A 27,638-nucleotide genomic window follows, 5' to 3' on the forward strand; every position below is an offset into this window, starting at 1 on the left:
ATCAAAAAAAAAAAAAGGCAGAAGTATTCTAAGGTAAATGTGATTAATTTAAAAAACTACAAGGTCTACAACATTTTCTCATTAGTTATTCCATCATTAATAAAACTCATAAGTATCTGCCAGCACCCAGTTTGAGACAATAGCTATAATGAGCAGTCCAAAGCTTGATAATAAAGCAGTTCTATCAAAGGCTAGAAAAAAAAAAAAAAAAAAAAAAAAAAAAAAGATTGCATTTTGAGGTAACAGGGAAATCCATTAATTTCAAGACCTAATTACTTCCTGTTGTTGTGAACTGTGTGTTGTTGACTCAGCAGAGAAAATTACTTGTAAGTGAATATTTCCCACTGCTCCAAGGATGACCCAACATCACTTCAGAATTTCCCTTGCAAAAAGAGAAGGGGTTGGTCACACTAGGTAGATGATCCAAGTACATCAAGGTCCCACCGCAGGAGGGAAAGGTTGTGCCACTGGTACACCATCTCTTCCTGTTCTGCAGGCTCCATGAGAACATGAGGCCTCGGAAATTTTTAACAGGACCTTTTAAAAGAAGGATTTTTGATCAGTTACAGAATTGGGTGAGTTAACTTTCAGAGAGACAAAATATAAAATAGTAAAATCTTTATGCTTTATGGGAAAGTAATCAAAACTAGTAACAAACAAAAGCAAAAATAGATAAAAAGCTGAGAATATCAGTTATTTTTATCTTTCTATAGGCTCTTATTCTTGTTATCACAAATCAGAATAGAGGTTAGATTTATTATGATAGCACAAACAGGCAGAAAACTATCAATACAGTGGCCAAAATAATGTAAATGTAAGATATTTTGAAACTGTCCACCACATTTCAGCTATATCTCTTACAGGTTTAAGTCTTCTACCTGCTCGATCTGATTACGGTACTTTAACCTCATTATGTATATAGAAAATTTGATTTATCCCTATAAATGATATAAAAATATCTTTTTAAGGACTTTGTTGTTAAACATTAAGTCTTCCATGGGGATCTTTTGTGGGGTCTGGAATGTTAATGCTTTAATCATATCAAATTCAGCTGAACCCTGGAAGAGAATGAGAAACAAGAAGTAGGCAAATCCCACAGAACTGGTTAAGAAAAATTGTACATATTCTGGGCTAATGTGTCTTGCTCTTTCTGTGACATCTGAGTTCATCTGCAGGCTATGGAGAAAAGAAGACCACAGTTCATGCTTTTAGACCTTAACTGAAGAAATATTCATAGCTAGTGTTTCATATTGAGTGTATGGGGAAGTATGTATTGAAGTTCCCAATAGACTTTAATGCACAAGCTTAAAAGAAAAGGGGAAGTAGTGGATAACCAGATATACACTCTAGAGATGTATCTGAGCGAAGCAGAGCACATCTGCCTTGCCAGCACAGCATCTGGAGGGATCACCATGTCATAATACAAAACACAAACTGTACATAAGGAAAGTTAGGGGAAAAAAAAAAAAAAAAAAAAAAAAAAGTCTTCATGTACTAGAGAGGGACAAGTTTATAAACTTGTTCAAACTCCACAAATCCTGTGAGCCCAGAAGTTGGTTCTCAAGGCTTGCAATACTTTAAATTGCAGGAATATTTTAAATTGCAGTCATGCTAGAGTATGAGACTAGCTGACAACAAAATTCTGAAATATTGCTAAATACAGATGAAGCAAAGAAGGATTAAAGCCAAATAGAAGCAGATGTGTCAGGAACGAGTGTTGATTGCTGAGGAATGTCATGTTAGACAGCATTTTATTGAGCCTGAAAAGAAAGGCTGATACATGTGATACATATAGAGCAGGAGAAACAGACACAGAACTATGTGGTCTTTTCATTTGTTGTTTAGTCTCTGAAAATGTGTCAGTGGGCAAACAAACTGAAACTGCATCACAGTGTCTTCCTCTCTCATGCAGACATGTTAAAGATCTCTAACACATATCTAAGCATTGAGGGCCAAAAAGGAATTTAACTTATGCAACAGCTTGCAGGTCTGACACAACAGTAAATGATATGTCATTCTAGTGATGCCTCTAGATGATGATTTCCAAAAATGTCAGAAAGGCATTGTTTTACTGAAACATCTGAACATGGTAAAAGAGAACAATATTTAACTTTTGAGTGAGATTTGATTTGATGTGTTGCTTTCATTCTGATCATTATATTCTGTTTAGCAAAAGCAAATAAATAAATAAATAAATAAATAAATAAATTTTAAAAGCACTGCATTGCAGAGCTGGAGGATGCATGAGCCTGAAATAAGCTGGGGATATAACAGTATATCATGGGTATAAGTATACATGCAAACAGGTGGAGAGAATGACATGGGTCTCCGGCTATGTTTTACTCATTACTGTCTCCAGGCATGTTGCTCCAACATGAACTTGGCTATCAACCACTCAGTGTGGCAAAGTTATCACAGGATTGTACAGCAGTCAGGGTGGTAAATTGGAGGGGGAAAAAAAAAAAAAAAAAAAAAGACGACCTTCACAATTACTTCAATGACCAATAACTAATGTATTAGTCCCCTCAATGAATAAAATACCTACAGTACTTTGCATGCCACAGCTAGGTTGTCTTGTCCTGGTATATGCAGTGCTCCAGGGCCTGCAGCACTCTCCATAGTCAGGACAAGAACTTGGCACCTCCACACATGTGAGGGTCCAACGTGTTTAAGAAATTTGCTCCAATCAGCAAGAGAAAACATGGATACCTGTAGATGATGGTCAGAATGAGATTTCAGACACTGTAAAATGACAAGTCCAGATACACTGGAAAGAAAATCCTACTCTTTTGCAGTTCCAGCCCACAGTGGTATAAACATATACTGGTATATGTATATTATATATAATGCATATAAATGCAGTTCATATACATGCAAAAAATCTCACGCTATCTAGATAAGATGTTCTTTTTCAAAGGTAACCTGAAGATACCTGATTATATTTTGTAGGCATGGACCATCAATGGGGCAGCAGGCACCTTGCCAGCCAAGGAAGAACTTCCAATTTCTGTTAGTACAGGGGGAGCACAAGCCCTGGGTTGAAATGGTGCAGTACATTTCCCTTTATACAGGCTGCCAATAAAATCTGGGGCTGAGGCCTCATCCTGCTGCTCTCCATTCTCCTCTGCCCCTTTTGAGGTAATAGATGGAGAACAATTCCTGTTCCACTTTTAGCTCAGAGCCTGTAATTCTGCCTGTCCTTCACGCAAACCTGGCAAAATGATAAAAGTATATAGGACCCCATGTTCTTGTCTCATTGCTAGAAAGACTCAGTCCACAAAGTAATTTCCTTTTGCCTATCTACAGAGCTAACATTTAAAAGCTTCTCTAACACACATCAGAAACAGCTCTACTATGTATTTACATTAGAACAGATGAGATCTAGAAAAGATATATGCATTTGCAAAAGCAAATGGTGTGGATGCCCTTTAATTCTCAGGAAAAAAAATATTCTAGGATCACATAAGGTTTTGAGGTCGTGGCAGAGCATGAAACTGAATCCAGATTTTCTGCAATAGATGAAGAATATAATCAATGGTGCTTTTCCCTCCATTGCCTTCTTTTAGAAGAATGAAACAAGTTTTCTAAGCCTGCCCTGAAAATCAGCACGTAATTTGCACAGAGGGCAAATTAAGCCTCTGTCTAGCATTTCCTGTTTCTGCTAATGATTTTTTTTTCATTGCATAAATGGACAGAACATGAATATAAGTTAGTTCTCTAAGCTTTCAAATATAAAGCAAGTCACTTTGGTTACCCACAGGGTGTCGGCACAGATATAGAACAAAGTCCTTCAATAGCCCATCAGTTAGTTGTGGAAACTGATTCTTTTTCTCTTGTTAATGTGACATTGTGGCTGCAAAATACCAGCAGTATCATCCCCCAGAGTAGTACTAGCAAAAAGAGGAAGACTTGCTGAGGTTTTCTCAGAGTGTCTCTAATTGTGAAAGTTAATATCCCATGTATGCAGAACTTCCAGCAAAGGAACAAGGGAAAAATTGCCTTCAACACAATGGTATCACAGTGTTTGTATAATGCTGGTACAGTTGAACTTCCAATTTTTATTTAATATAATAAAGTGAGGCTCTGGAAAGTGGAAGTTTGAATTACAATTGTTTTAATTAATTACCAGAAAAAGAAATCAAAGAGTATTAAAGGTATCCACTACCTCATATAGACAAATCATAGTGCTGTAAGAATGTTTCATTTGCATAAATCCCTCCTGCCTAAAGCAAACTTAGGCCACAAATATAACTGCTGAAATTCTCCCTTTGTTTTCTACCATATGTGTATCCATTTCACAAATTTATTGCAGTCTGCTACAAAAGCAGCAGCCTTCCTTAGAAGGGAAAAATACCAAAAGTCCCACAGAGAGCTGAGAACAAGAAAATTAAGTGATCAGATTTATGTTTTGTGCAGAAAAACTATGTCTAAAAGTTTATAGATATAACCTAAGTGAGCCACAATTTCACATTTACTGAGTTTCAAATCCATATCTAAAGTATAAAAAATTTAGAATGTTTCAATGGCCTAATTAATTTAAGTGTAATACAGTTAACTTCATATGCTTAAGGCAAATCTCTCATTAAAAGTGTTAAAATGCTTCAACTGTCCAGAATTTGCTATAAAAGTCTTTCTAAACTACACACTTTTTTTTTTTTCCTAATAAAATAAATAGAAACACAGTAATAAATGACCAGACTCTTACATTGGTGAAAGTGCTAAGTCTGGAGGTCTTCTAAGTCAGATTACTTACATTCAGGTTTCACTCCTGTTTATCTTCCAAACAGATTCAAGAGACGTTATCAAGGCCCTGCAAGCTATGATCTGACATGGGGAAAGGTCCACACAAACAAAAGATGTGACAATATTTAGCCTATGTTTGAAAATAAGATCTTTGCACAGAAGATTTTCTTAGACAGTTAAAAAAAAAAAAAAAAGGTGTGGGGAGGAAACCCTAGTCACAAAAATGGGTGCTGTGATGTCATTTCATTCTTTGTTGGTCTGATGGTCTGAACAAACAGTGGTGGTGAATGAGATACAGTGGATGAGAAAAACATTATTCCTCTGGAATCCATTTTCCAAAACACATTACCCCATATCTTGGAACCACTGATGCTCACTGCCTGCATTGACTCAAGATTCTGAACAGGAAACAACTCTTAAAAACAAATTCTACATCACCCTTAAGAAAAAAGAAAAGCATTTCCTTGCTCATCAGTCATATGATGGGACTCAACTCTTTATTTTAGCCTGCAATTAGAAATTTGCAGGGTTCAGGCCAAAAGGGTTCAAGAAAGTGCAGAAAAGAAAGTGAATGAACTGACAGAGGAAAGAAGATGATGTTTCTGGAGAAAAGAAGCTTTTGCAATTAGCAGAGGTAATGTTCTTTCTCTTTTGGAAAGATTATTACTGTCCTCTGTTAGGTGACTTAAAATCTGGAAAATGTCTTCATTTTATTTATTTTATTATTATTTTTTCCTGTTAACAGCTTCTGAAGTACAGGAATGTTTTTTTCATTCATGTGAAATGCACTAGAAGAGAGTGAAAATTTTCCACCCCAGTAAGGATTTCACAATAATTTTCCGTGGTTAAACAGTTGTTTTTCAGAGGGAGATGAAGAGATGTTGTTTCCCTTCAGCTTGAAATCTAGTATTGTACTTTACAAATAGGAAGTCTAGAAAGGTTGTTCAGGAAGTGCAAAATGTAATACGTTTTTCCTCAAGAAGAGGTGGACCTCTAACAGCTGCAATCCCTACGTTGTGATTATCACATACAGAGCTCACTGTCTGACGCCAATGAGGGCAACCACATTTTGGGATCTGCCTCCCCTGAAATCAGTCTCTCCCAACAAATCAGACTGGCAGCTGAGTCAAGCTAGAGCAGATCTAAGAAGCCAGCCACAGTGTTCCTTTCTGAAACCTGCTTTCTGCTGTTATCAGACAGAGTCACAGTGTCTTGAATGCTAGGATCAAGGCACATACTTCATCCAGTTCTTCTGACTGGGGAGAAAGACACACATGGTGATTGTGCTTTTCTCCTGGGGTTAGGTTTTCAGATCCAGCTTTTCTCAAGCTGTCCTTTTATAACTTGAAACCACCCATGTCCAAAAATGATAAGAAGTGAAGGCTAAAAAGAAAAGAAAAGAAAAGAAAAGAAAAGAAAAGAAAAGAAAAGAAAAGAAAAGAAAAGAAAAGAAAAGAAAAGAAAAGAAAAGAAAAGAAAAGAAAAGAAAAGAAAAGAAAAGAAAAGAAAAAGTCAAAGAGGGGAGGGGAGAGGAGGGGAGGGGAGGGGAGGGGAGGGGAGGGGAGGGGAGGGGAGGGGAGGGGAGGGGAGGGAAGGGAAGGGAAGGGAAGGGAAGGGAAGGGAAGGGAAGGGAAGGGAAGGGAAGGGAAGGGAAGGGAAGGGAAGGGAAGGGAAGGGAAGGGAAGGGAAGGGAAGGGAAGGGAAGGGAAGGGAAGGGAAGGGAAGGGAAGGGAAGGGAAGGGAAGGGAAGGGAAGGGAAGGGAAGGGAAGGGAAGGGAAGGGAAGGGAAGGGAAGGGAAGGGAAGGGAAGGGAAGGGAAGGGAAGGGAAGGGAAGGGAAGGGAAGGGAAGGGAAGGGAAGGGAAAAGATAGTAAATTTTGAACACTTGTTATTGGTCCAGTGAACTGAAGAATTAAATGTTAAATAGAAAGCCTTCTGGGCTATTTCTATGTGTCATATCTTCAATGGTTATATCTGCCTTGGTAATGCACTGAAACTATTCCAACTCTGTTTTGTTTAAGGGACACTGTGTGGTATGTAGGTCAGCCTCTCCAGTGACTTTTTTCTGCGACTTTCTCAGAAGATGACAGATGAAGTGTAATTCTGTGTTTTTTTGTTTTTTGTTTTTTTTTTTCTTTCACTTTATACCTAAGAGCATGACGTTCTACGTACTCATATTCTGAAAGATGTAGTGATTCACAAACCAACAAAAATGAGAGTTAAAAAAAATGCTCTCTGAGTTTCAAATATAAAAGCAAGAGAAAAAGCTGCCTTGTTTTTGTTTTAGCACCACACTGACTAGTGTAATAAAAAGAAAAGAAATAATAGTGTCAGGAGGATAAAAAGGCTTTTATGCGACTTCAGGAAAATTAATTGTATCAATTTAGCAATGCTGAATACCTAATAATGGTGAGCAGCTGAGAGTGACTCAGCATTGCATCAAGTATGCCCATTCTCTCAGGAAGTGTTTCAATTCAACATGAGAACCAGACTGTAACTTTTTTTGTGATTGACAATGACTAAGACAGATGTAAGATGCTAGGGGATTGAGTCACTCTTCTTGTTTTTTCTCAAAGTGATAGAAGAATAAATAATTCAAGAAAATAATCTAGCCAGATTCTCAAACTGAAACCAATCATGCTTAAGACTTCAGGTGGTTTTCTAAGACACTACGCCCCTTTTGCTGCCCTTGTAATCTCCAGAAGGCAATTAGATGTTTCTGGCATCCATCTCTGGAGCTCATTCCACAGACCTGCAAGCTGTTGTTGGCTCCATTGCCTTCAGGAGACTTTGGCCTGGTACACTGTTTCTGTGCTCAAGGTGGCCACGATTCCTTGAACTCTGCTGATTCCCAAGGGTTTGTGTTTGTCCTGACAGCTAATATAACCTCTATGAAAAAGAAGGAAGACTTTTTGACCATTTCAAAGCCTCTGCTGTAGCCAGCTGCTGCACTCTTCCATTTACCAGGAATTACTCTTGTCTATCGGTGAAACATTCAACAAAAGGAATGAAAAAGAAACAACATCCTGACTAGAAAATCATCATCATCAGAAACCATGTTACAAGAAGAGAACAACTTCTGCTTCTCTACAAGCCTGCTCTGCCTGCTGAGTGAGAATCCTCCTGGGATTGTTGGTGGGACATTTCCACTCAAGGAGACTCAGCAATATTTTTTTTTTTTAAATCAAAATCATCTGAGGAAATATTTACATGTACATGGCTCACAAAGAGAAATGGGAAGGGACACACCATTCCCTGCAATTTAATCTGTACCAGTGCAGCTTTTGTCTGAAAAGGTTATTTTAATATCAAACATGTTTATAGGAGTTCTGAGAGCTGTATCCTCATGCAAAAATTAGGAGTGAACAACTGAATGCAACACACCTTATATTCTGCTTTCCAAAAAGAGCATCAATTAGTTATTGAAGTAAATTTAAGGGAAGAAATACATACCCACATACACAGCTACTGGATCCAATACAGTCTTGTAACCATTTGAAGGATGGCACTGTATCATGGAGGTAAATTCATAAACGGGAATCAGTTGATTTAAAGTGATAACACAAATACTGCTGCCAACACATTCAGGCAGATTATAACTTAGAAGATATGTCAACACAAAATCACACAGAACTTAAAACTATTACTACTTATTTGTGTTATCTGTATTGAGCCTTGCAACTACTTTCTTCAAGCCAGATTTAGTAAGCATTTATCAGTATTTTAACCCCCTAGGAATACACATGCTCATCCATTTACATAGCATTCCTAAACAGTGTACAAGCTCAGGCCTTAAATTCAGCCTCAAAGTCACCATTCAAATTTGCATCTGTATTATTAGGGTCACAGGTCTCTGGTTTGCAGAGTCCAGCCTATCCTCTGGGTACGCAGAGACTGCAGTGAGCTGAGGTTCAGGTGGCAACTCCTTCTCTGCTGCAAATTGCTGTTACAACCAATGCAACAAAACATATTAGGATATGTAGAACTTACCAAAGTGTTTCTAGATTTTCTTCCATGTCCCTCCAGCCACTGAGATTTCTTTTTATTGGCCCTTCTCACTTCTAGGGAATTTCCATACTAGGTTTTGATACACTGCAAAAGAGCAGACTGTGTTTTTCTGTACCAATAAACTTCTGGATCCATAACAACCACATTAGATATGTAAAAGAACATTAAAATGAGTATTTTATGATGTTTTTTCCTCTGCTTTTCTCTGTCTGTTTAGCCACATCTATTCTATATCCTGAATGTTCACATCATTATTATCTTTTCAGTATCAAAAAATTCTTTTTGTCAGTGACGTCCTGACTGTACTTTACCTGCTCTCCCAGAACTACCAACTCTGCCACAGCACTAAGCTACAGAGATCTGGTAAGAAGGAAACGTAGGTTCCTGGAGTCCTAAAATAATCCAGTGAAGAAAAACAAAAAGGATGGCAGAAGGCCAACATAGACTATGTAATGTAACTCTAAGTGTCAGGGTTTTTTTAAGTATGTGTGGCTGCTGTATCTCATACTTGGAGAAGTTGTCACATGCTGTCAGCACCGGCTGATCTCCAGTTGGTGTTTCCAAGAGCAGCCCTTTCAAGTCAGTCCCAATGAACTCTGAGACAGAGACATTTTCTGTAGTGAAGCTGCACACTCCTTTGTCATATGTCCCTTTCTGGAGAGGTAAACCAAGTGAAAACTGGTATCCTATACTTAACACCTTCAGACACACTGAATCCAAAAAGTCTGTTGAAGCACAAGTCACTACCTAACAATGAAGGTGCTCTGCTACTGCTGCCTGTAAGCTCATTGACAATCAATTCTGATCCTCTTCTATGACGAACTGTTAGTCAGATCACTGATAATCATTCCTGAGCTGCACTGAACCATATGAGTAATACCTCTGTCAGCAGGACTACCCTCCAACAGAGATTGGTGGCCATTCTTGATGCTGTGACAATCCACATTACAGTTGTTTTTCACAACTTTCTCCTGCACGCCTTAGATTTCATAAACCAAATGTCCAGTTTGGTGTTCCACTGGTGCAGCTCCAAGCTGTGACTCATAATGAGTGTAGAAGGGCACTGTTCTATATGTACGCCTGTTTGTAGTCAGCAAACACAGGCAACAGGCTCTGTAGCCAGATATCCAGTTCTTTTATCAAATAATTGGTTTAATCTAAATTTGTCATCTTCAAAAACCTTAATCTTTGTTAACCTATTTCTTCAGTTTTTCAAACTCCTGAGAGCATATAGTACGGATTCATCCAATCTCACTTTCCCTGTCATTTATGGTGATCAGTAAATATTGGGCAGCAATTATTTTATTGCATTGTTTACCGCTCAGCACTAGTCTTTGCAGTAAAAATAAAATAAAATTATTTTGTATCTTGAAGTTAATTGTGTTGCGATTTTCTAGCCCTTGGTGTCTGTGGGTGTTGAGGACATCTCTCTGAAGCACTTCACAGGAATCCAAGATGTATTGCAAGTGTCTCACTGCATCAAAAACTTCCTATTTCCCTGCCACTGGGTCTGCAAATGATGTGATGTTTGTAATAACCATTTCCTCACTTTTGCTCATGAAGTGTATAACATTAGAATAAAACTGGACCTCTGCCACTCTGTTAGACATTTCATTAATAACTCTTTCCTGAAGTGGAGCTTCTCACATAAAGGAGTCACTCTCAGACTGGACAAAAATAGTTTGCATCTTTGAAGGAGCACTACATTTCTACTTCCCTTTTTAACCCTACATAAAAACTGATCCAATTTAGTCTGACTTTTTCCTGCATCTGTAGTTTTTGAACCTTCTCCATTCAACTACTTGCCAGTTCACTTCTGGTCTCCTAGAGCAGTCACCTCTCCTAAATTTTCTGTTTCTAGATTCAGCACGGCAGGATCTGGTAAAGCATATTTTGGGCCTATCAATAAATGTTTGTATCAAAAGTTCTTTTGGTGCATACAAGAGGACTATACAGCAATTCTTTTTTGTACTAATGTTTTGCACCAGGAAGTGCCAGTCTGTTACGATCCTAGTAAGAAAGGCACTCAGACTCTCTAAATGCTTATTATAGCTAACACTATAAGGAAAGTATAGAGTAGACATTCTTACAACCCTTTAGATGGTAGGAGCCTCAGATGATGCAGCACGAAACAGACTCTAGTCCATCCATGGTGACACAGGACAGAACCTATCCATAGGACAGATTCCAACCTTTAGTCATTTGAGCTATTACAGGCTTTTCTTACAAGAAAACATCCCTATTCATCATTTTTACTGTCAAACAGAAACAATGTTCTCATGAGAACTTCTTGCAGCACTGTCAGATAAAGGCAAGGCCATGCAAGAGAAATAATCACCGGCACTGAATAGGAGCTGCCCTGCAGCTCCTCCTTGACAAGAAGCCACCTGAGCTTGCCCTGCAGCCACCAGATTTGTGTAGCACAACACTGGCCTGAAGGCCATGCTGTGTGTGCAGCACAGGACAGGTCTGTCAGGAAGACTGTGTTGTGGATCAATCATGCCTTGATGTACAATGGCTTCCCTGTAGGGATCACTGCAGCTATCTCTTGCCTTACCTTTCATTTAGGATTTCAAAAGGGAAAGTTCCTTCTCACAGTAAGCCATATATATGGTTGTATGACTGTGCATAAGAGACAAAAGGTACTCTGAACATACACAGTTAAAAACTATCTAAAAAGACTGTTAGGTGATGTTGGTTCTTTTTTCCCATGTACTCAATTGGAAATATTTGAATTATCCATATGTCCCAGTTTCTGCTGCTTGATCACTAAATTTCTTTCAGAATTTTTGAATTAAAAAATGAATTATAAGTGATTTAATATCCTGAACTTTTGCAATAATGGCTTGAAAAAAAAAAATCAACTATTTTATTAAGTCTTTGGAAATAACTATTTCCAAAGACAGAAATAACTTAACTTTCTTCTCCCTGCATCAAAGACAGTAATGTAATGCAGGATTTAACAATTAGATAAGTTTACAATCTCTAATATCACATTTCACAAAAGTGTCACTCTTTATAGGCTCCAAATTAATTACAATGCCTAGGCAATTTGCTAGGAAACTGCTGGTGGTGGTTGCAAGCACAAGCAAAGCCAGTCATATGGTCCTCACCCCAAACATGATGTTCTAAAGGCCAGCTGAAGGATTTGTATAACATATGGGCTAGAGTAAATTGGTAGAGGTTGAGATTAGTCAGATAAATAAGCAGAGAAAGCACATAGCTGAGTCTGGTCTTATGGAGTTGAACAAGAAAAGAGAAACATTTTAGAAACAAATTATGTCATTTGAGCAATGACACAACACACATACATGGTGGGAAACACATGCATATAAGTGAAAAAATGTTCAGAAAGAGTTTAATCCAAGTCATTAAAGCCATAAGTAAATTTGAGTCAGTAGCAGGAGGAAGGCGCTGTATAGTGCAGGGGTGAAAACAGTCACGTTGCTGAGCAGCATCTGTAACATCATGTAAGAACAGGCAGACCAGCAGAAAATGGCACCCACAGAGTACTTGCAGAAAAATAATGAAATGTCCCACACAGTTTTTTCCATACTTACTTAAGATTGAGCAGTATCATGGATATCTTATCTGCCCCCTTTGCTGTAAAAAATAAAATAAAATTTTAAAATAAAATAAAATAAATAATAAATGAAGTAATGCATTCACATTCCAAGTAGCAGTTAAAAAAAATGCTAATTTCTGTTCACTGATGGATTTGACAGTGCAAGTGACATTGGAAACCTGAAAAAAAAAAAAAAATACATGACTACATGACACCCCTGTGGCCCCTGGAGGAGCTCTGCAAAGAGCTCAGTCAAGGTATACAAGAAGCACTCACCATAAGCTGACAGAAAGTCATTTGCAGGAACAAAGTAAGCAGTTATGCCAAGGGCCTTCCCAGAGGCAATGAAACTGCCATAATTGGTGAGGAGAAACAACTAAAATACAGTAATGTCTTTTTGATCGGAGATACCAGTAATTCACCCTTCTGTCCTGCCTCCCTTTTTTTTCCAGAGAAATGTCCCAAGCTTTTCTTCTGCACCCATATCTCCCATGTTTTCTCATACTTACCATACACCTTTCTTTCTCTCTGACAGAGATACTTTTTGTCCTGCACTCACTCAATGTACACAAATGAAGTTCAGAGGTCAGAGGCTATTATAATGGAAGACTTGCTGGTGCCTCTCCCTAGGCATAACCTCACAGAAAGCAGGTGGATTATTTAGCCTGACTCAGATCCTTTATTTCATCAGCCCATGACCAAAGCATAGAGCTGATTTATTATTTTTTTTTTACTTAAAAGCAATTTTGTTTTTCCACTTTCCTCAAGTTCAAAGGAGAGGGAAAGAAGGAAAAGGAAAAGGAAAAGGAAAAGGAAAAGGAAAAGGAAAAGGAAAAGGAAAAGGAAAAGGAAAAGGAAAAGGAAAAGGAAAAGGAAAAGGAAAAGGAAAAGGAAAAGGAAAAGGAAAAGGAAAAGGAAAAGGAAAAGGAAAAGGAAAAGGAAAAGGAAAAGGAAAGGAAGAATCATTCTTGTTCCAAACTTTCCAAATAAAATTACGTTTGGATAGAAACCATGTCTGGAACAGAGAAAAAAAAAACTGAATGTTATTAGCCATTAAAAGCAGGATATTAGAATATAAACATGATGTAACCTCAGCACTGTGACCATAATAAATTATTCTGGCACTCAGAGCAAGATGGCATCAACCTTTTGCATCTTTAAAAATGTGTGCACATATATATATGAGTTTTTCTGTCTTGGCCCACTCTGTCCAGGGTTTTGAAAGATCAGCACTAATCTACCAGTTGCTGTGTATACAAGATATAAGCAAGTAACATGGCAATTTGTCCATCAGACACAGGATGATGTATCCCATCTAATTGTCCATGTTTCTCTGTGGCCAAAGGTCTCCCCAGAGATGGGATGGGCACAGCAAGACATTCATTGTGGGGAAGCTGGGGGAGCATCTGGCAGGACGACTCTGCCTTCACATCCTGGCAGTAGCCTCTTCTTCCTTCCCTCATCCTCTCCTTCCTGCAGGCTGAAGAATAAGAAATGCCTTCCTGTGGTGTTAGACAGCTGGCAAGGCAAAGCCGGCTGCAGGGGAGAAGAGAGAGACTGGCGATATAGATCCATGTGTGCTCATCTGCTCTCTGCTTGGGGTCACTGCTGGTAGGCAGCAGACCGTGGAGATCAGAGGGCACTGCAAAATTTATCTTCCCTTTTTGCCATTTTGTGTTACCTTTTCCACTCTCATCCCTGCAAACTATGAATCTTTCCACCAAAACTGAACTGCAGCCTCTTCTGCGGTAAAGCATGGATGCTGGATAACAGTGGGCAGAAACTAATGTACAGAAAAATCTGAAAATGCATGAAGAGAATGTAATGATGAGCTCTGCAATGGGGGTGGTTCGGTAAAGCTGAGAGCACTTTCTCATGCCTATGTTTTTCATTAGCAATGATATCATCAGATTTGCATTCATTTTTTGGACTTGTGAGGGGGGAGCTCTCAAAGGAACTTTTCCAATTTATATTCCTTCTTCTGTCTTCTCAAACAAAATGAAATTTTCACACAGTTGCCACCTTCCTTTTTTCCTTCTTTTCTTTTCTTTTCTTTTCTTTTCTTTTCTTTTCTTTTCTTTTCTTTTCTTTTCTTTTCTTTTCTTTTCTTTTCTTTTCTTTCCTTTCCTTTCCTTTCCTTTCCTTTCCTTTCCTTTCCTTTCCTTTCCTTTCCTTTCCTTTCCTTTTCTTTCCTTTTCTTTCCTTTCCTTTTCTTTCCTTTCCTTTTCTTTCCTTTCCTTTTCTTCTCTTCTCTTCTCTTCTCTTCTCTTCTCTTTTCTCCTCTCCTCTCCTCTCCTCTCCTCTCCTCTCCTCTCCTCTCCTCTCCTCTCCTCTCCTCTCCTCTCCTCTCCTCTCCTCTCCTCTCCTCTCCTCTCCTCTCCTCTCCTCTCCTCTCCTCTCCTCTCCTCTTCTCTTCTCTTCTCTCTTCTTTTCCTCTTTTTCCCTAGTACAGAATGAATCAATAATGGCATTCAACTCAGTAAAAACACCTTTAAGAGGCCTGCTGAAGAACACTTTCACCAGTTGTGTGTTTTGGCTCCCAAGATAGTTATGCCCTGACTCACTCTTGTTCTGAGAACAAATCAGAGAGTTAAATTTCTTATGCAACTCCTTTCTTCTTATGCTAGTAATTCTTAAAGGCTTTAATAACAAGCAGTTACGGATCATTTCCCCATGAATAACTTGTTTTCTTTACCCTTGATAAACCTGTATTTTTTTCACTGCACCAGCTGATTGTGCCTCCTGTTATAATGAGACATAATGAAGCCTTGTCAGCCCTGCCACATCCTGGCTTACCATGTGGCGTCACACAGGAGAGCTGAAGACCAGTTCGTGTGTGGCTTTCCAATATGTCCACATGGAAAATGTGTTAATCCATTGTTTTCTGTGCCTCGAGGGTGGTGGCTTGTGTAGAATCAGGAGGTGAGAATAGACAGGGAAAGCCAAAAAATCCACTGGAAAAATGAGAGAGATTTATTTCCAATATACTTATACTTAAAGATAATTTTATTTGTCCCTATCACCAAAATATAACTACAATACAATTGAAATTTCAGACTTTCCATGTCAATACTGGGGAGAGCAGCCAGAATTTTAAATAGGCTCTGTGCTCCATTTTTCTGTACAACTTCTTTTCACATAGTATGTAAAACAGAGATTTAAATCAAGGAAATTCTATTAAAGAAAGTCTCATTTTACTCAAAAAACAAACAAGCAAACAAAAACTAGTTACCCTAATGCCAACTGGCTTTCTTGCCATCTAATGTACTAATTTTCAATGCATTCATTGTAAGTCTTATATATATTACAAAGTATTGTCACAAAATTTATCTTCTGAAAATCATAATCACTGGAAAAGGGAGAAGTTTATTTGTGAAATATTTACTATTTGGAAGAAAAGAAACATAATAAACCTATGTATTTCCCCTGCATCATTATTGATTAGGGTTATGATGACTGATACTCCCGGGGTATATTTTCAGTGACTGTTTTTTTCAGTCATTCTATTGTAGCTGTAGTACAATAGTGGGAATATCAACATATTAAAATATAATTTTCTACTATTATGAAGAAGATGGCTGGCATTTTACATGCAGTTCTAAGTATAGTAGAAGGCAGTGTCAAGAATTTCTGGCTGTACTTTGTTTGACTGTCCTCCACAGATAAGGAGACTCTTAATTCTTAGTAGGCCCGGATGGTGCAGCTGATGGAGCATAGAGTGCTGCAGATAAAGGGAGGATTGCTGGTGGATGAAACACGGAGTCAAAGTGAAATAGAATCTCTTTCTCGTTGCTATCCCAGGCATTTGTGATCTGGCTGGCTGCTGCTTCTATTATGAAATGCTAGAAAGTACCTTGTCTGCCTTTTTTTTTCTTCTCCTCCCTACTTCTTTAATAAAGCGCTTGCTGAAAACTGTAAAGACAAAGAGAGGCTCCATTTCAGGGATAGGGGTGGAATCTCCAGGGTTTCTTTCACATGTGAGTATGACAGATGGAAAATGTTTCTGAGGGAAGTCTACACAAGTGGCGGCCAAGAACTCCATGTGTAAATGCACTTGGCAAGTGCAAGAGAAAAAAACACCTCTGCCTCCTGCTTGAGACCTGTCTTATTCCATACCTCTCTGAGTACATGACATGTCTTTTTATTTTGACAATGTCTCGTGGCAAGCTCAGGTCTGGCAATTCAATCAGCAGAGGGTACACCTGAGCCCCAGGTGTAGCTCACTGCAGACCTCACCTGACTACAAGATTTGATTCTGTGCTTCCACCAGCCTAGGAGATGCATTGAAATATAATAAAGTCATAATTTTTTATTTCATTATTCAGTATTATACCAAGAAAGTGGGATGAGGACCTAAATATATATATGCTGGCATTTTCCAAAGAGTTCAAAATATTTTGTGGAAGTTCTAGTGCCTCAAGTTTTCCTTAATTAAAACATATAATCAAAAGCAGGTCTATCTCCATGATTTTTAAGTTATTGATAAGCACAAAATTGCATTCACCACTGATCAGTCAAGCTTCGGCATAGAGAAGTCATTTTTTTTTGTTTAAAGCCACCTCATTGATGAGTGTTGCAAAGCAAACATGACACGTTATGAGTCTCATAAGTGATTTTGATGTCTGAATTACTAAAGCATGTGGCCGTTCTTTCTCTGGGATATCGGTCACAGAGTAATTAGTGTTTTTCTTCTTGTCTCATAATTGCCATTATGATGGCCAAGCAACGTCATCTTTTTCACCCTTTATTTCCTGTCTTCTTTTTCTTCCCACACATTGGTTAATGAAAGGGACCTTATCCTTTTCATTCTTGTCTCAGGTATGAAGAAATAAAGAGATCAGATAGATTTCATCTCAGAGTTCCTATTCTGCAACTGGCATCAGACTTAGAGGTTTCATGTCTTCTAATCTTTCCTCCTTAAGTTTTACCAAGGAAAAATATATATTCATCTTAAATCTTCACACGTAGAGGCAGTACAGATGTAGTTATGGGAAATCAAGGATAAAGCCAAAATCAGCCATTACTGGTTGTGGTCATGCAATAATCACACAAAAAGTTCTAGAAAAATCCCAAATTTCTTGTTTTTCATTGTGTACAGAGGTAACTCTGGCTCTAGGCCACAAGTCAGAAACACAAATTTATTTCAACAAACTAACTGTTCTTCAAAAAAGTATCTTTTAACTATTATCTGTGGGATAGGCACACAAAAGTGCTAATAGCTTTATCTCACCTCTCTCATGGATCTTCCACTCAAAATAATTGTATTTGCACCTAACATATCCAAGAGGATATTCTGAAGAATTTGGATGGTAAATGAGAAATTAGTATCCTACATCTAATTACCCATAATAGCTCCAAGGGCAGGCAAAAGAGTCATTTCAAAAAAAAAAAAAAAAATGCCGTAACTTGCAGAAAGTACAAGCCATCTTGATAAGAGATGCCCATAACATAAAAATATAAAAGAACAGAAATGGTTCAACAGAAAAAAAATATTTCCCCTATAACATTTCTTCAAGAGAATATAACCTACTTGAACTTTCAGAATTTTTTGAAAACCAAGTTTATTTCTTTGATTTGTTATGATATCCTGACGATGGGACATTTATTTTCAGCTGTTATCTTACATAGGAACCTATGTATGGCCATTGTGGATAAAACCAAAAATGTGTATAGCTCCAGATCTTGTCTTGAAAATTGTCAACAGCAGATTTTGAGGAAAGAGTTTAAGAACAGCAAGCAATCAAGGATATGTCTCAAGAATATTCTTCCAATTTTTATCAGTTTGTAACTCAGAGATATCCTGAGCCAAAAGTTATGTTTTTGTGTTTAACATTCCTTTAGGTATTTTTATCCCATGTGTGCATCCAGTTGCTTTTGAAATCCAGCAGGTGATTTTTGAACCCAAGGCTATATCAATGCTGACCTAGGAGGAGTGTCAAAACTAACCTATTCATATAAACGTAACTACAAAAAGAGTCAAAGAAAGTAAAACATATGAGCTACTTCTACAAAATATGTGCATAAGCTGAAATTAAAATGCAAAAATGAGTATCTGAGCTGCTGGAACTAAAAATTATACAGGGCAGCCAATGCTAATTATCAGTATAATAGTTCCTTATCCAACCTTGGATACCACTAGCAGACCATGTTCTCTAACAGAGAGACTCTTTTGTAATGTGAAATTGCATGAGAGATGTGTTTTTAATTACTAAGAGACAAAAGGACCTCAGTTTTACATCTTGTATGAAAAACAGCACACATAATTATGCTGAGGTAATTATTCATTATGGACTCAGCGATCTGACACCTACTGATTCACCCACAACATTTTCTTGTAGTGCCCACATTTTCCTTTGAGGTGCCAATCTATAAGCTTGATTTCAACTTCATTGAGGCAATGGGAATGTTTAAGATAACTTTAACAGGAGATACAGCAGAATTAGCATTTTAATCAAGCTCACAGTTTAGTCAGAAACATTCCCAAAATAAGTAAGGATGGGAATTAAGCACTACCTCACTTGAAACACATATATCTATGTCTTATTCCACGGTACATAGTTAAAACAAGATACCAAGGTGCAAGAAGAATAACAAGTTTTTTGTGGTCTCCTTCTGAAGCTTTACTTCATTCTGTGTAACTGGTTAGCTTGTTCACATCTTCTGTCCTGCTTATTTGAAAGACACGTCAAGACCAAAGCCCCAGGGGACATGGCTGCAGATCTGGCAAAGACCTCTGGAATGACCACTGGTGCACAAAGGAATGAAAGCAGTGACTGGCCGGGAAATTAAAGTTATTTTTATTACCACTTTATTCACTCCAATCCAACAAGCTGTTCTTCTCATATGGAATTAATTACAAACTCAAAAACAATTGGGGAAAACGTTAGACTTTGTTTCTGTAATTTATACCTGGGAAACAGCCAGATAATTCTGAAAAGTTATTTATTATTGGTACTGAGTGTTAGCAGAGTTTTGTTCACATCACCAAAACACCAGATGTGTATAACATTTAAGCAAACAACCTATATGCACATTAGTACACAAGCCTACAGTTCACCTTCTGCAAGCATATTTGGAATTTAACCTCAGCAAATGAAATGTTCATGGAAAACTTATCCTGACATTCAGTAAGCAGATGAACTGCCAGCCACATTTTAAATTAGAATTAGCATTACTAAATTATATTTGTTTGTACAACTTAGCCAGAATTTTACCAGGCTCTCTCAGCAGAATAAAGAGGGGGTGGAAAAACATAGTGTATTTTTATGCATACTATGATAGAGATGCGTACTAGAAGTCATTAAGACAGATAACCTTTATATATGTTACCTCTACTGGTGACCAAAGTATAAATTGAAGTCATCTTCCTGTAAGTACCAGTATTGAACAGTGTTTTCTATTTCACAGGCACTTCTGTAAATTTTGAAAAAAAAAAAAAAAAGTTATTATTAACTCACCTTTTGTTTTAAATAGCTTTGATACAAAACAAACAACTTTTCTAATTCACACAGATTTCATTATGCTTCTTTTGCAGATCCAGCAATAGACAATACATATTTTTAAAGGCCAGGAATGTTTTCCTTCCGTGATCACTGAAAGAAAACAATATATTGCTGACCTTGTAGAATATTGCATTCAAGGAAATCTTCATGTCTCCGTTGAAGAGGAAGAAAAAAAAATCCAAGATAACCCTGGAATTTAACCATATTACTAGATAAAGAGTGCAATGACTCACAGACCAATATTAGGAAAGCACAAACATCCCTGTATAGATATGAGTGAGTGCTAAACTTAATTTATTGCATCTCAGCTACTCCATTTCCAAAATACATTTCCTTTCACTGAGATAAGAAGAACTTTTCTTTCATCTCTCATTCTCTAATGGTAATGTTTGTCAATATACTGTGCCCTTGTGATTATTCATTATAAGAAGACAAAAAAATTGGCATGTGTTGGAATGAGAAAATATAGCTTAGTGAAACATTTTCAATATTAATTTATTATGAAATACAGCTACTCCACAAAGCATATGCACATATTTTCCTGTCATTATGATTGCAAGTTAATTTTTACAGTGCATCTCAATTAGCAATTATTCACACACAAAATGTTAGGCACAAGCTGAAGTCCAAGCTGCAGTAACCCCCACGTGTTGTTATCAGATTTGACAAGCATAACATCTCATGTCCAGTGACATGGCTGTGGTCACATATCTTCTCTTCCAGAGAAGGCTTAGGTCCATCCATACTTTTTGATTTGCAGAAAAGTTAAAAAAATTATATATGAAACTTTTTTCACGCTTGGCAGGTGAATTTGGACACTTGAAACTAGTTAATGCTTTTAGATCTTAAGAATAAGATGGAGCTAGAGATAAGGATGGCCTAATTTAACACCTGTTTCTAATTAGATTCTTTCTTCTATATCAGTGTATGAAATACTAAAAGGATATTTTATGCAGAAGAAAGTGAGATGTAAATTTAGCACTCATTAATACTAATTATCAAGTCAGTTTTCTAACAAAGTCACATCCTGAGCAATTCTAAAGTTTTTTGTTGCTGTTGTTTGTTGTTGGTGGTTTTTGTTTGTTTGTTTGTTTTGTATTATTTTCTTGGCTCGATAGAAACATGAAAAACATGAAAAACAACACTTACCAGGGATTCCTTCTTTACTTTTGGTCTCTCTAAAAATTTTGACTGTATTCTCAAGTAATTTAATTTCCAAATGCTTATAAAGCCTGTATTCATTGGTTAAAACTTTAGGAACTTATTTCTAAGCTAAATTGCTTTTCTGCCACATTATGATCAGAGTCATAATGTTAGTAAACACTCTGTGAAAAGCAACTCCATTTTAGCAATGTCTTATTAAGATTTTTGAAAATAAAATTTCTCTACTATCTAGTATAAACATCTAGTTAAACATTTTAATTGTGACATTTCATGTCACTGACTTTACATGTCTATAATGTAGAAGCATCTGTCTAAACAAATCCTCCTGGTCTCTCCTCAATAGATTAAGGCACTTTTAAGCTGATTCAGGCCATATTGTCTAAAGCAAACCCTGTAAATTGTGTTCTAGAAATGTCTGTTTCTCCCAGTGAAAATAAAGAAAACTGAGAGTAACCAGCTCACCTGCAAACATTGCAGCATAGACCTCCAAGAGAAATGATCCCACCACAGATTTCTTAATGCAGCCAACACTGAGTCAGAGCAAGTTGTGAACCCTGTCTGATCCTGTGTCTCTTTTAATCATGACCTTATAACTGTGAGACAATGGAGATACCACCATTCAGCACATTTGCTCCCTCTTGCCAGGGAAGTACACCACATAGCCCAAACTCAGAGTGTTGCAAGGCAATGTGATCATTGCTTTGCTAGCTTGGTTAAAATGGTGGTGGCTGAGGGAGGCTGCGGCCTAAAGCATTTCTTGCACAGTGCATTTCTTGCACTTTAAAAAGACAGCAGCCATGTGAAATCTTGACAAAAATAAAGGCAGAGATACGTGTATGCTTCACATAGATAGTGTGCTTGGTGGTTTTGTTGTTGTTTTGGTTTGGTTTTTAATTTTTGTACCCATGTAGACAGCAGTGAGGAATCTCACTGACAGAAACTTCATATAGCATCAAAGACCTCCCTCCCGTCCCCTTTTTTCTGGCTCACTCAGCTATTGATGAGACAATCCTCAAATGTAAATGGTGTAGAAATACCACTCAGCTTTCCCTCAAGAAACTCTTTCTCTCTAGGGCAAGTATTATAAAGAGGTTCTATATGGATGCCACAACAGGCATGTGGAAGAGGACTGTGCTGGACAGGGGAAAAGGAGCAAAACTTCATTAATCCCCATATAATGGATGACCATATAACAGTCTATTAACACCTGCATTAATATGGGACCAGAGGACTCAGAAACTGTTACAAGAGTCACAGCAGTCCCTTGTTTAGTAAACCAATAAGAAACTCAGGACACCAAAGAAGCCAGCCCATATATCATCCCTATATACAAAACATATGATTGTGCTTAGTGCTGATGAAAACAAGAATGTGTTTTTAACATGGGTCACTGTAGATCAGATATTTTACAATACTATAAGTTAATTATGGGGACCTTTCTTGCCTACATAATTAGTTAAACATCCATAATTACTTTTTAACTAAATAATTGGTCTTTCAATTACTTATTAACATAAATGGATTTATTTTTTTTAATTCTTCATTAACCTTATATTAGTTGTTGGGGTTGCTTGCATTGCATGCTACTAGCTTTTATACAAGGTAATAATCTGATGTTTTTAATAGCACTAAATTATGTAACATGCCAGCAAGAAAAGCACCCAAAAAATCAAACCATATTGGAAAGTACCCTAACTTCAGATTCAGCTTCTGCAAAACATCCAGTTCTCAAATAATTGGAAAGAGGGTATGATATTTAACTATATACAAAAATCTTCCAGTCTCATCCCTTTTCTGGAAATATCCCAGATGAACACAGAAAAACAAAATCTCCCCAGCAACTCAGGAAGAAATAATAATAATAATAATAATAATAATAATAATAATAATAATAATAATAATAATAATAATAATAATAATAATAATAAAAGCAAACAAGTCAATACATACAGGTTATTTTCCTTGCATATTGTGCTGTACTTTATAGAGAATTGCATTCAATATTTAATGAGCATGTCAAATATTTACCATAACCAGTTCCTAAGAAGTTTGTTTGGGATTCACAGTATCTGGCTGTGGGCAGCTTCTTTCAAATTAGATTAGTCCAACCTAATTTTCTATTCATGTTATGTACAGTTAGTTGATGTGGAAGGCTATCATCTCAGGGCAGGCAAACAAGACTCAGAGCTTCAGTCCTCTTGAAGAGCATGTGTAAGTTATGTCCTTCCCTGCCCCCCCTTCTGCCCCCTCCACCCCCCCACCCCCAGCATATAAATATCACTCTGAGTGACGTTAATGAATGTGTAAATTTGCAGTAAGTTTGGGGATATTAAAGCAGCCCCAACCTACCATACCAGGGAAGTCTGTGCGTCTGTGACTAAATGGGTATTTATCATTTCCTGAGCTCCATGCTGGCAGCCAGCCAGCAGAGTGTGTACATTGAAATTAAAATAGATCGGGAGGCCGGACTTTGTTCCAAATTGATCTGGATGACGATAGCAATTCTGAAAGCAACTCCACTTTTTAAAAGGCTCATTGTACATTTCTAAAAAGGAGGGGGGAGAAGCATTTAGGAAAATAACAGGAAGGAAATCTAACTCTGGGATATATTCTCTCTCTTTAAAAATAATAATAATAAAAATAATTCTCTTACAGCACTGTTTTGTTATCAACGACATAAGAGATAGTGCTTCCACATGTTAAATGCAGAAATGCATGCAGTAGGAATGAAGAAAATGTATTTCTAGTCATCTACATATTAGTGAGTGATTTCCTAGTGCATGTGATTGCACTTTAAAGACCAAAAGTTTTTTTCAAATCATGTCAATTTTGGCAAGGGAAAAAAAAAAAAAATATATATATATATATATATATATATATGAATTACTCTTATTAGGCATAATCCAGTTTTGTCATTGTGGTTGATAGGTTGAGTAAACTGTTGGTTTTACTCTGCCTTAACAAACGTTAAGTGAATATACAGCCACAGCTTGGCTCATTTTATCTGTAAAATTCAGTATCTACAGTACATATCAGGATATTTTAATAAATGAATATGCTATTTTTGTTGTTTGCACTCTTCTGTAAAATGATTTGTGAAGTGATAAGTTAAAAACAATAAAAATGTCAAGCACCAGCACTAATTTCATTAGTTTACCAGAAGCACTTATAATTTCTTATGCTTTGAATGCTTGCCAGAAAGATAGACCAGGCACAGAGTTCACCAGGCATCAGAATATTCATTGTGTAACTGCTTTAAAAAAAAAAAAAAAAAAAAAAAAAAAAAAAAAAAAAAAAAAAGACCTGATACAATGGAAAGAAGCATAACTCCTGAGACGACAGACTGTTAAGTAATTACAACAGGAATTGGCCTTGTGGCAGTATTTTTTTTTTATTCCTTACAGTTCAGTATAGAAGATGCAATAAAATTAACCAGGGTAATTCTATTTTCACCAAGTGTCAAAACTATGTTTTTACCATCCTCAGTGTTATTTCCTAACTGCTGTCTTTCCACTCCCTGGGCAATCATCTACCCTGCCCCACGCTGTACGAGATGCAATGGCAAAAGGATGGCTTTTAATCTGAATGTTGAATAGAGAGTTACACCCCAGATTTGACCACCAATAAGAATGCAGCTTGTAGTATATTAGAACTATTTCCCAATAATATATTTCCTTGAGAATATTTCCTTGAGAAATAGATTGCTGCATATGACCAGCTATTTAAACATATACTTACCAAAAGAAATATACTCAGTTCACTTAGTGACAACCTTGGCCATCCTTCGATATGACTCATGTTGGGTTATATCTTTCTTCAAACATAAGTAACTACTGTAGGCCTGGATTCTTATTTTAGAGTGCATGTTAAGTGTTTTTATTGTAGAGCTTGCAGTCATGCACTTTACGTGCTTTCAGATAAAAAGAAAAATTGGGGAAAACTCTATTCTCTTTACATCGATAAAGTTCCTGTTTGATGCCAGAGTAAGCAGCTATTTCCATAATCTTTTGCTGTCATGAGTGAGCACTGAAAAATTTCTCAGGCAAAAGAATTGGATACTTCACTTCCTTCTCCTTCAGAGCACCTCAGATAAGGGCTTTCACATTTAAAGCCACGCTAGACATCCTCTAAAGCTTTGGAACAACAACATTAGGACTTAAGCAATTCAAAGAAAGTTTCCTCAAAACTGGAATCCTCTTTAGCATGGACATCTGCCTCTCTGTGGAGCATGGTTTTCCATCCTCTCTGCAGCATGCAAATGTTCATTGCCTTTGATCTGGCTCCCCTTGCAGCTGCTCAGCAGCACATCTAGTAGCTCCATAAGGATGTGATACAGCTCTGAGCTGTATTAATGCCTAGCCTGACTTGTCCTAGTTTCCAGGAGTGATCTGGCTAGTCTGAAAACAACAGTGCAGCAGAGCATAATATCCCCCTTTTTTTTCCATTCTTTCTATGTCCATACTAAGCCATAAATCTCAATGGAGCTCTGACTCAGCTGAGATGCTCAGAAGAAGAATTTCTCATGGTCCAGAAAGAAACAAAAAATGGTGCTGAGGAGACATCACAGTCTCTCCTGAGAGCAGGTGGGGGCTGTTCACCAAAAAGCTCAAGAGAGCAGCATACTGAACAGATGCTTCTTGCAGATTCCTGTGGAGTCAAGAAAGGTAAAATCAAACTGCCTGGTATCTGATGTTCTCTAAAGCTATGCAGTGTTATAGTTGGGACATTTTAAAATAGAGATTTACAGGTAGGGAACTAACTGCATGTTACCAAGTGCCAGCTAGACTGTTAAAACACTCTCTTCTCACAGATACACAGTTTTCTGCACACTGCAAATGGAGTCCCTTTTCTTCTCCTGTTCCATGACCTTAGGCCGAATTGGCGTAATATCGTGCAAAGAGAAGGGGAGAGGAAAAGAGACTTCAGATAGTAAAATCTTTCCTCATGAGCCAAAGAGTTCTCTTTCCAGCCAAATAGCTGAATGGCATATACATAGTATCAGTAATCCATCACATATTTTTTTTAAGAATTTTTTGTCAGCTTGGTGAACATGAGTGGGGCCAAAACATTCTTTGCACTCAGGAAGATCTTAGGGGGCACCACATTACAATCCCAGTGGTGAATAATGAATTATCATACCAAAATGGCAGACCTGTACTTCCCTTCCTTCTTTGCTAACAAGACAAAACTATTAACATAAGTCTCTTTAAATTAAAATTACACATTTAGTGCTGATAAAGGAAATATGCAAAAGGCATAACACAACATATAAGCAGGATAGTACTGTTCAGTCAGAGCTGAATTAGTCATACTGTCAGTAGCCAGCCTAGCAATCTTCTTTGGTGTTCTGCTCTGGCTTCCTTCTATTCTCTCTGAAGTAAATAGCATCAAGTGTATTTCCAACTTTCTTGAAAATAACATTGGCATTGCCGTAGCTGCTACGCTTTTACTAAGTGTGCTTAAGAACGTCGTGGTTGATTTTTAGGAGTGGTCACTGAAGTTTGAAGGACATGATTTTGTTGCAGATAAAAGGAAGAAACCTAGCAAGGGAATTCTTCTGAAGTATATCTTGTTTGGTGGCTGTTGTCTCAATGTTGGGGGAAAAAAAAATAAATAAAAATAAAAATAAAAAAGAGAAAAAATAAGAAAACAAACAAGCAAACAAACAAAAAGATTATACCATATAAGTATCTATTTGTTAGTTCCTTTAATAGCTTCTGAACACACTGCTGATTTTTTACCGTCTATGGTGGATGGGCTATCCGTATCTTACATTTATTAAATTTCCAGAAAGTTAGTGAAGAGAAAGTTAAAATGAGACTCATAACTCATTTTTCTTCATGGATACTATATATGAACTCAAATTTACCACACAAATCCCTTGGAAACCAGCTTTGAGCAAGTGCTGCTGCTGCTCACCAACTTAACTCCAAATGTATAAGAGAAATCTGTATTTTCATGTTCCAAGTAACATCTATAGAAAGGGAAGGATTCTCTCTCACAGCTCTGCATACTCATTATGAATTTGTCCAAATTTAATGGAACAGTAGGATACAAATCATGTTATGTAGCTTCTGCATGACTTCAGTTTTCATTAAGAAAATTTAAGCAACCATAAAATAAATTTAAGCCATGTGATTTCTGAGTACCTACACGTACCTTAAGTTGCTGTTCATGACTTTCAAGTGAAAGAGAGACAAAAATGAAAAATAAAAAATGGCAAATGATTAAACTTGTCAAACAACCCCTTATAATAATAACTCTTTTTTATATACTCAGGCTCGCCCATGATCACACTGCAGTCTTCAATTACTATTCAAAATTATTTTGTTTATATTTTTCAAATAATGTGGTATACAATTTTTTGTAAGGTTAAATGGGTTACATCATTGGGTTAACCTGTTCTCTGGAGAACAATCTCACTACAGTCATCACCACAGAACCTCCTGAGTGTATATATGCATTTCCGAAGAAATTTTAAGAATTTTAGGAATTTTTCTAGATCAAGTATCTTATTAATTCAAAAACTGACAATTGAAAGTATCTCTCAACATTTGCTTGAAAGCCGCTATGTCCAAGAACTTTCATGAATATCAGTGTGAAGCAAATCTCATACAATGCGCAAGCACAATACAATAATGGAAACAATCACTTTA

The 27,638-nt window shown here is 37.1% G+C and overlaps 1 long non-coding RNA gene across 3 annotated transcripts in view; it reads right to left on the minus strand.

Moving 5' to 3' along the window:
* Positions 1-234: 234 nt before the first annotated feature.
* The window catches only part of LOC116496239, a 35,840-nt gene continuing 8,436 nt past the window's right edge, over positions 235-27,638 (minus strand). Inside the window, exons 2-8 of one of the 3 annotated variants that reach the window (XR_004254000.1) lie at positions 19,646-19,729; positions 15,113-15,270; positions 12,312-12,354; positions 10,842-10,920; positions 8,734-8,835; positions 8,197-8,251; positions 235-537 (exon numbers count right to left, since the gene is read on the minus strand). This is a non-coding gene — a long non-coding RNA (uncharacterized LOC116496239). The remainder of the gene's footprint in view (positions 538-8,196; positions 8,252-8,733; positions 8,836-10,841; positions 10,921-12,311; positions 12,355-15,112; positions 15,271-19,645; positions 19,730-27,638) is intronic. The other 2 variants (XR_004253998.1, XR_004253999.1) reach the window with 2 other exon arrangements.

Source organism: Aythya fuligula, chromosome 1, assembly GCF_009819795.1.
Source record: "Aythya fuligula isolate bAytFul2 chromosome 1, bAytFul2.pri, whole genome shotgun sequence".
Lineage (NCBI taxonomy): Eukaryota > Metazoa > Chordata > Aves > Anseriformes > Anatidae > Aythya > Aythya fuligula.